Source organism: Salvelinus alpinus, chromosome 4, assembly GCF_045679555.1.
Source record: "Salvelinus alpinus chromosome 4, SLU_Salpinus.1, whole genome shotgun sequence".
NCBI lineage: Eukaryota > Metazoa > Chordata > Actinopteri > Salmoniformes > Salmonidae > Salvelinus > Salvelinus alpinus.
In genome coordinates this window covers 70,192,772-70,199,239 of record NC_092089.1, presented here as the reverse complement: position 1 = coordinate 70,199,239, position 6,468 = coordinate 70,192,772, and the positions used below count along the sequence as shown (strand labels likewise).

Sequence of the window (6,468 nt, the reverse complement as noted above, 5' to 3'; positions counted from 1 at the left end):
CTCAGGACCTCAGACTGACAGAGCTTGAGAGGATCTGCAGAGAAGAATGGGAGAAACTCCCCAAATACAGGTGTGCCAAGCTTGTAGCATCATACCCAAGAAGACTCGAGGCTGAAATCGCTGCTACAGGTACTTAAACAAATTACTGAGTAATAGGTCTGAATACTTATGTAAATGTTATATTTAAGATTTTTTTTAAATATATTTGCAAACAAATAAATGTAATGTATTGTGTGTACTGTAGATTGATGAGGGGATTGATGAGGGGGAAAAAACTATTTAATCAACTATAGAATAAGGCTGTAACGTAACAAAATGTGACCCAATTCAGGAAACTAGGCATATGTCGCAAGTCGCAACTTTACAGGAGAGCCGTATGAACGATTTTTTTATTTTTTTTTATCAAAATGAGTTTTTTGGAAGAAATGCCTTCTCGAACATGTGAACTTTCATGTGCCTTAATATCAAACTTGTATGCCATCTGTTAATATAAATACAATTGTTAAATTACGAGCCTAGTTGGTTTAGCCACAGAAAAAGTGAGCAACCTTCCCGCTAGCCATGATTGGCTGAGATAATGAGTGGGCTGGACATGCCGAGGGATGAGTTTGGATTGGTCTGCGGTGTAACACCTTTTTGTCTATAAAATGAGCTGCTCGTGATGCGTAGATAATCCTTTCTACTGCAGTTTTTTTCTAAAGATATAGCCTTAGCCATGGAGAACTGCAAATATGTTGCTACTGCTCTCAATAACATTGCTGCCCTGAATTTATCAGGCGCTATCGACAAAGGTCAGTAGGAAAAAGTTATGATTGACTACTTTCTGGAGGACGATCGTGCCATGCTGACTCTCTGACTCTCTGACTCTGGAAATGAGTCAGACGATGAGGAAATCCCTGATTTAGTTAAAAACATTTTCATCGAAGAAGACATTGTAGAGTCTTCTGATGACAGTGATGGAGAAGAAACGGCGACAATCAACAGTGTTGTTGTCACGGAAGAAGTTGACCGAGTTTTGAAATCTGTAATGTCTTGGTATAAGCAGAGTATGATAAGGAGATTACTAGAATTCTGGTGTTTGATTGCAAATGCATAAGGAGTCGAAAAGAGAACACAGAAGGCTGTTGTATAAAACACATGTCTCCGGATGACATGCAACAAACTAAGGGCAACCATGGCATCGGTGACAGAGATGGAGAAAGATATGATGATTCTTATGGCATTGCACACGGTCAGTGTGAACCAGAGTGACTTGACAACGGGCCAAACAAGCTGTTCAAACTAAACGGAAATTACACAGGACATCTTATTTAATAAAAGGGGTTGCATGTATATGCGTAAGAATTGAATATTTAACCTATTTTGGTTAACTTTAGCTAGCTATGACAATCGGTGTGTATTGCTAGTTAAAGCTTGCTGTTAGCTAGCCAGCTGGAGTTTGATGGCTGGCTTACTAACGTTACTCTATGGATAGGGATTTTAGTAAATGTTTTTGCTAGCTAGCTAATGTTAACATTACATGTCTAAACAAAAGACCCCAAGTTTAGTTTTTGCTCAGGTATTGTGGCTGGCGGACCATGCACAAGCTCCACCACAGTCTGGACCTTCACTTCCTGATCACAGGCCACACCAACTTTGCCCCCGACTGGTGCTTCGGCCTCATCAAGCAGTGCTTCAGAAAGACCAAAGAGAACACTTTGTCTGAGATTGCTGGTGTTGTGAAGTACAGCACTGTGACAGGGGTCAACATCCCGCAGCTGGTTGGACTGGAGGATGGTACAGTGTTGGTGGAAAGCTATGCCTGGCAACAACACCTGACTTCGTACTTCAGGCCGCTGTCACAGATCAAGCAGTACCAGCACTTCAGATGAATATAATTTTCATTGCATTTTATGAAGTTATTCTTCTTATCTAAACTTGGGAGGTGAATTGATGTTGTGCAAGGTTGTAATGTCTTCAAATGTTTGTTTTGTTATTTTCTGTTTTACAGCTTCGATGCTCTGGAGCCTGGTGTTGTGTTGTGTTGTCGGACTCAGTCAGGACCAGGTTTCAGCTGCTGCGCAACGCTGACATCCTTCCTCCCATAGATGGTCTGCATGTACTAGCACCACCTGGACTGGACGCAGCTAGACAAACGATCAGGGAAATTGGTGACGAAGAGGCTATGAACATCACATGTCCTGCACCAAAGTCAAGGACAGGACAGAAACAGGCTCTCCGTGTCACACCCTGACCGTAGAGATCCTTTTTATATCTCTATTTTGGTTTGGTCAAGGCGTGAGTTGGGGTGGGCATTCTATGTCTGGTGTTATGTTTTCTTTTTCTGTGTGTTTTCTGTTTTGTGTTGTTGCACCAGACAGAACTGTTTCGTTTCGTTCAATCTCTTTGTTGTTTTTGTTGTTTCAGTGTTCAGGTTATTTTATTAAATTACAATGAACACTTACCACGCTGCATTTTGGTCACCTTCTTTCCAGGACGATCGTTACACTCTGAATATAGATTCCCTTGTTCATGCGTGGTCCGGACGGACCAGTCATCAGCACTATCTGCAGTGCCTCTATTCACATGACTCTCTCCTAACACGCCATACGTTGCTGCTACTATTGTTTATCCTGCTGCTCAGCCACTTTACCCCCAATTGTATGCATACAACTACCTTGTTTGTCACTATCGTTATTGATTTTGTTCTTGTACATTCTGTATATTATTTCATTTATATTGACACTATTATATTTCTGATATTGCTACTATGCAAGTAATCATTGGCTGTACCGTTTACACCTTCTGTAGAGACCCATCCACTTAGCAAAACTTACCAAAATATTTATATATAAAATGAATATTGATATGTTGTAACGGTCGTCATATTCGTTCTCCTCCTCAGACGAGGAGGAGCATGGATCGGACCAACACGCAGCGAGGTATGTAGACATAATGAATTTAATAACAAGACGAAACACGAAAACTCTTACACAAACTACAAAACAATAAACGACGTTAAACAGACCTGAACATGAGAATTACATAAAACGAAGAACGCATGAACAGGAAAAGAACGAACGAGACGAGACAGTACCATGTGGTGCAACTAACACAGACACAGCGACAATCACCCACAAACAAACAGTGAGAACAGCCTACCTTAATATGGTTCTCAATCAGAGGAAACGTCAAACACCTGCCTCTAATTGAGAACCATATCAGGCAACACATTTAACCCAACATAGAAACACATAACATAGAATGCCCACCCCAACTCACGCCCTGACCAACTAAACACATACAAAAACAACAGAAAACAGGTCAGGAACGTGACATATGTGTGGTCGTAACATGATTTTGTGACATACCACACAGTGTTGGAGTGTGCCCCAAAAAAATAAACATAAAAATTGGGCCATCTGGTTTAAGGAACTTGACATTTTTATACTTTTACTTTTCATACTTAAATACATTTGAGCAATTCCATTTACTTATGATACTTAAGTATTTTTTTAAACCAAAAACTTTTAGACTTTTACTCAAGTAGTATTTTACCGGGTGACTTTTACTTTGACTTCAGTCATTTTCTATTAAGGTATCTTTACATCTGGACACTTTCTGTTAACCTGGAATTGTTCCTTATTGTAGGCTACTACCCCTTTTAGACAATCTTTACTACACTACTCACTGGTTAGTACATGACCTCACGAGTGAATCCTTTAAGAGATGGGTGGGGCTAAGGCTTAAGAGGGTGTGAACAATGCTGAATGGGTGTAGACGAAGGAGAGCTCTCGAGTAGCTACCAAAACATTCAAAGGCCTTTTCTCAAAAGTGAGTTCACAAGTTTATCAACTTTCAAAGCAGAATTACTTTACTATTGTTCCTCAAAAATGCAGTGTATGAGATATCATTTTGTAGCTCTGAGTCTCTACTTTTACCAACGTAAAAAACCCAATTTCAAATTTTGCTACGTAAGACCACACAGTGCTGCAGCACCCTCGTTACCCCCTACTTCCCAGTGCTATGTCTTTGCTGTGCCTGTAAAATAACTCTTTGTAGAACCCTTTTGTGTTCCATGAAGGACCGTTTCCACAGTGGGTTCTACATGGAACACAAAAAGGTTCTATCTGAAACCAAAAAGGATTCTCCTATGGATACAAAATAACCCTTTTGGAACGCTTTTCTCTAAGTGTATAGCTGGGTAAGATATTGTTTAAGCATACACCAGAGGTGTTATTAAAGACATCAAATAAAGAAAGAGTATTTTAAAAGGTTGGCATCGAAGTTCAAGTAATGGTTTCGGTTGGGTGAGGTCTTAGACATCCGGTTATGAGGGAAACACACAAAAACACACCATTCACAGTGCTCATTGCATTCCAGATAGTTACACAGCCCTGGTGCGGTACCCAGCTCTGAGGCATCACCCTGGGGCAAAGCTGCTGTGAGAGTGGCCCTGGGGGATCTGGAGGTCCATCAACAGAGAGTCATGGGAGTATAATCTATCATTTCAGATTTTAATGGGAAAACTGCAGAATCAAAGTGAAGAGGGTGAAGAGCCAGGTCAAGGCCTCTGGATTCAGCCACATCAAACACAGCAGCCCACTGTCAGCATTTATGTGTCAGTCGCGTGTGGGTATGTTCGTGTGTGTGTGTGTATGTGTGAGAGTGAGTTTGTGTGTCTTTCAACGCCTATTTCATTGTTATTTATTGCCATATATGTGTAACCCTCTTTGTTTGTCTCCATTGCTGTTCCGTTTCTCTTCTGTGCCTTTGTTAAACTGTATTCTTGAAAGTGTTGTTGTGTAGAGTGGAGGAGGGTTAGAGGGGACAGGGCAGGGGGACTGGGGAGAGGACACGGTAACCCTGGATTAAAATATACCCGGGGAAAGGGTGGTCTCTTATTCCGAACAGCAGTTTACAGGGGCTGTGCAATGATCGAAGAGGAGGAAGCCACGGGCTCCGAGGAGGATCTATGTTTGTCTCGTGGCAGTGGCGTGTGTAAATGGTTCAGCGTCCGGATGGGTTTCGGGGTCCTGTCGATGACCAACCGAGATGGGACACCGCTCGAGGAAACTGTCGATGTATTCGTTCAAGCTTCCGTAGCCTGAAGGAGGGCGAGGCGGTGGAGTCTACCTTCAAGAAGTCGTCTAAAGGCCCAGAGTCTGACACGGTGACGGGCCAGGTTGAGCACAGTGTATAGGCTGTGAGAAGACACCTACGGCGCAACAGAAACGATCCTCCAATGGGGACAGGTGCTACAACTGTGGAGGACCTGACCACCATGCCAAAGAATGCCTCGTCAGCCCAAAAAGTTCCATTTCTGCCAGAGCATCAGCCACATTGTGGCCAACTGTCCAGTCATAGCACAGCAGTCCCCCTGGCTCTCAGGGAATAGCATCATCATTGAGGGATGCGAAAGAGGAGCAGAGACACGCCCCCTTGCTCCACAAGGAGAGCTCTGATTGATCCATTCAGCGATTCAGCCAATCACAAGGTTTCATTGTCATGCTGCTGCTGGAGCAGGCTGTCTTTATTTATCGAACAAACAGCAAGACAATTGTACTTTTATTGATGCGATAGTTGCGATTGAGAGGTACCTCTATGTTTTAATGCACAGAGAGACACATCTATCCACCTTTTTTGCAACTCAACTACTTTTAACTAATTTATTTTCCGTCTATGAAGTTATTATTTCTGTGTCAGATAAAGAAGTACCTTAGCTTAAAACTGAAACAATCAAATCTCACTGTGTTAACAAACTGCGATAAGCCTTATGCCTAATGTCAGCCTAATGCCAGTTTTTACCACTGTACCTACAGTTGAAGTCGGAAGTTTACATACACCTTAGCCAAATACATTTAAACTCAGTTTTTCAAAATTCCTAAACTCAGTTTTTCACAATTTCACATTTAATCCAGGTAAAAATTCTCTGTCTTAGGTCAATTAGGATCACCACTTTAAGAATGTGAAATGTCAGAATAATAGTAGAGAGAATTATTTATTCCATCTATTTTGTGAAGTCCACCAGTCCCTCCTGCAGCAAAGCACACCCACAACATGATGCTGCCACCCCCATGCTTCACGCATGGGATGGTGTTCTTCGGGTTGCAAGCCTCCCCTTTTTCCTCCAAACATAATGATGGTAATTATGGCCAAACAGTTCTATTTTTGTTTTATCAGATCAGAGGACATGTCTCCAAAAAGTACGATCTTTGTCCCCATGTGCAGTTGCAAACCGTAGTCTGGCTTTTTTATGTGGGTTCTGGAGCAGTGGCTTCTTCCTTGCTGAGCGGCCTTTCAGGTTATGTCGATATACAACTCATTTTACTGTGGATATAGATACTTTTATACCTGTTTTCTCCAGCATCTTCACAAGGTCTATTACAGTTCTGGGATTGATTTGCACTTTTCGCACCAAAGTACGTTCATCTCTAGGAGACAGAACACGTCTCCTTCCTGAGCGGTATGACGGCTGCGTGGTCCCAT

The 6,468-nt window shown here is 42.1% G+C and overlaps 1 pseudogene; it reads left to right on the top strand.

The window, feature by feature from the left end:
• The first annotated feature begins 1,577 nt into the window (after positions 1-1,577).
• On the top strand, positions 1,578-5,448 carry LOC139572644 (protein lin-28 homolog A-like; annotated as a pseudogene).
• The last annotated feature ends 1,020 nt before the right edge of the window (positions 5,449-6,468 follow it).